This window comes from Arachis ipaensis, chromosome B6 (genome assembly GCF_059453495.1).
Source record: "Arachis ipaensis isolate K30076 ecotype BB chromosome B6, ASM5945349v1, whole genome shotgun sequence".
NCBI lineage: Eukaryota > Viridiplantae > Streptophyta > Magnoliopsida > Fabales > Fabaceae > Arachis > Arachis ipaensis.
Window position 1 is genome coordinate 55,110,447 of NC_142441.1, and position 3,691 is coordinate 55,114,137.

The window sequence follows — 3,691 nt, forward strand, 5'->3', positions numbered from 1 at the left end:
TTGAATAAGATGTCGGCGGAGCTTCCTTGGTCTATGATGCCAAGGCATCTTAGGCTAGTTTCACTAGTATTTTTCTGTTAGTTTTAGTGGTTTTATGCATTTTCTTGAGCTTAAAGTAACCAAGAATGGTTAAAAGAATAACAAAGCAATGAACCATCCAAACAATATGATTTTGATGCAAATTCCATGAGTTTTAGTTATATTACTTGAATGCTATGAATGGAAGATTTCTCATGAATTTTTGCAAGACTTTGATGCATTTGTTTGGATGATTTCAGGGAAGAAGAGGCTAAGCAAGGAAGCAACAAAATCAATAAAGGAAGCTTGAATATCACATGTGGAGTTTAAGTTCCAGTTTAAGCCTAAACTGGAGCTTAAACGCCAGAATCATGAAGGCTAAGAAATGCTGGAATTGAAGTTTAACCTCCAGTTTAACCTTAAACTGGAGGTTAAACGCCAGAATGAAAGTCTCACCAAAGAAGCATTCCACGTTTAACCTCCAGTTTAACCTTAAACCGGAGGTTAAACGCCAGAATGATAATGCCACTCAGGAAGGAGTTCCACGTTTAACCTCCAGTTTAACCTTAAACTGGAGGTTAAACGCCAGAATGGGAAAAGCACCAGGGAGCCATTTCCACGTTTAAGCTCCAGTTTGACCTCAAACTGGAGCTTAAACGTGTTCGACCAAGTTTTCTCCTCCAGGGTTGCTCTCTCCATTTCCACGTTTAAGCTCCAGTTTGACCTCAAACTGGAGCTTAAACGTGTTCGACACCTCCAGGGCTACCCTTCTAAGCTTCCACGTTTAACCTCCAGTTTAACCTTAAACTGGAGGTTAAACGTGTTCGACCTCCAGGATGCCTCCTTCCATTTCCACGTTTAACCTCCAGTTTAACCTTAAACTGGAGGTTAAACGTGTTCGACCTCCAAGGCTGCCCTTCCTATATCCACGTTTAAGCTTCAGTTTAACCTTAAACTGAAGCTTAAACGTGCTCGACTACATGACTCTCCAGGGCTGCTTTCTTCCATTTCCACGTTTAAGCTTCAGTTTAACCTTAAACTGAAGCTTAAACGTGCTTCTACAAAAGGCCTCATTGGAAGTGTCTGGCGTTTAAGCTGCAGTTTAAGCTTAAACTGCAACTTAAACGCCACTCTTGGAAAAGGTTTCTGGACCAAAAATATTGTGGTTTAAGTTAGTATTTGAGCACAAACATTAACTTAAACTTATTCTGGTATGAAACCCAATTGAATATCATGGTTTATGGGATTGGGCCTGAAGGATTGATGAGTCTGAAATCTCAATTTATTGAGTCATGTGTCATTATTTGATTATCACTAAGTTGGCTCAATGAATGTTACAGAATTTGGATCAACAGCCCCATCAAGATTATGGATCATAAACCCAAGGCAAAAGGAAAGCAGGGAGAGGCCTCAAAGCCCAAGAAACACAACAGAAGCTCAATATAGAAAGTGTATAAATAGGATAGAATTTAAGTTAGAAAGGACTTTTACCTTCACTTTTAGCTAGTTTTCATATCTTTGTAATTGAATTCAGAGCTATGACTCACTAAACCCCCTTTTCATTGGGTTAGGGAGCTCTATTGTAATTCAATGAATCAATAATAGTTTATCTTCTTCTTCAATCTTTTCTCTTGAATTTTGTTAGAAAGCTTCTCGATCTAATTCCATTGGGTAGTTGTCTTGGGAAAGAAACTACCCATAATTGGAATCCTTCGGAACCTTGGGAAAGGAATGGAGGATTCATGCTAGAGAAGCTTTCTCACAGTGAATTGGATTGGGGTTTGGATGGATATTGTGACATGTAATCCTACCAAATTGTGGTTCATGAAACTGTGTGGTATAATCAGTGATCGAGCATCATCTCTTCTTATGAACATTTAAACCAAGGGATTGGGAATTTGTTCATTTTTAGAGAGAATTGGTGAGCCAAGGGATTGGGATCCAATCATATAAGATTGCCAAGCAAAATTCAATGAACGCATTGCTTGAGGAAGAGATAAACATGTTTTGATTCGGAGATCTCAATATCTCCTATAACCCAATGAATTCCCCAATTCTGATTTACATCTTCTCTTTACATTCTGCAACTCAATTCATGCAATCACCCCCATTCCCTTTTAATTTCAGCAATTTAGTTTCTGCTCTTTAATTCATGCAATTTAAGATTCCGCCATTTCAATTTCTTGTCATTTACTTTTCCCGCCAATTTTACATTCCGCAATTCTCATCTCAATCTTGATTCCGCTCAACTAGAACACACTTCTAATCCGAATTGCTCACTCAACCAATCCTTGTGGGATTCGACCTCACTCTATTGTGAGTTTTTACTTGACGATAACCGGTGCACTTGCCGGAAGGAATTTTGCCGATCGTGCAATTTCCTAAATCGTAGCATAACTAGTTTATGCGCATCAAGTTTATGGCGCCGTTGCCGGGGATTGGTTTTCGATTGACAATTCTCCAATTGGAAGCTAACTAGATTGAGCAATTTCTCTTGCTTTGTTAATTCTGTTCAAGTTACTTGTTGAATTTTAATTTCTGCACTCGGTTACATGCTTTCTTTCTTTATGCCTTTAAATTCAAGCAACTAACTCACTGACTCACTAACTGTTTGAATTAATTCCTCAATTGCTCTAACCATACTCTTCCATTAACTAAGAGTATTTCACTTGTTTGTGCCTGTGCTGTGTTCTTGTATGACAGGTAGGAGAGGAGAGACATCAACTCCTCCATATACCGAACCAGAGAGGACCCTTCATAGACTGAGAAGGGAAGCAAGAGGGAAGAGAGTAGTGGGAGAAGAGGAATCTGAAGGAGAATCTGAGGACAATTTTGAGGAAGCTTTAGATCTCAACATGGATAGAGAAGTTCACAACCATGAGAGAGCTGATGGAAACAATGCCATTCCTGAGAGGAGGGTTCTTAGTTCATACATAAACCCAACCTCTGGGAATTGTGGTAGCAGCATCCAGAAACCACCCATTCAGGCCAACAATTTTGAACTCAAACCACAGCTAATATCACTTGTGGAGAATCATTGTTCATTTGGTGGAAGTGCTAATGAAGACCCAAACCAACATCTCACAAAATTCCTGAGAATTTGTGACACTGTGAAGTCCAATGAAGTCCAGGAAGATGCATATAAACTGCTTTTGTTCCCATTTTCACTTAGGGACAAGGCAGCTAAGTGGCTGGAATCATTCCCAAGGGGGAGTCTAACAACATGGGATGAGGTGGAAAGCAAGTTTCTGGCACGTTTCTACCCCCCACAAAAGGTCAATAGGCTTCGATCTGAGGTTCAGACTTTTAGACAACAAGATGGTGAAACTCTCTACGAGGCATGGGAGAGATTCAAGGACTTGACAAGGAAATGCCCACCAGACATGTTCCATGATTGGGTGCAATTGCATATTTTCTATGATGGACTCTCTTATGAATCAAGGAAGGCTGTAGACCATTCATCAGGAGGTTCATTGAACAGGAAAAAGACTGTGGAAGAGGCCATTGAGGTGATTGAGACAGTGGCTGAGAATGAGTACTACTATGCATCAGAAAGGCACAACACTAAGGGAGTCATGGAGCTGAACCATGTTGATACAATTCTAGCCCAAAACAAGGTGTTTGCCAAGCAACTAGCAGAGCTTACCAGGCAATTAGAAACAAAGCAAGTGGC

At 40.1% G+C, this 3,691-nt stretch overlaps 1 non-coding gene across 1 annotated transcript; it reads right to left on the reverse strand.

The window, feature by feature from the left end:
- Window positions 1-3,299: 3,299 nt before the first annotated feature.
- LOC148555636 (small nucleolar RNA R71) lies at window positions 3,300-3,403 on the reverse strand. Its single transcript, XR_015886517.1, has one exon. It is a non-coding gene; the product is annotated as a small nucleolar RNA R71 (small nucleolar RNA).
- Between the last annotated feature and the right edge of the window lie 288 nt (window positions 3,404-3,691).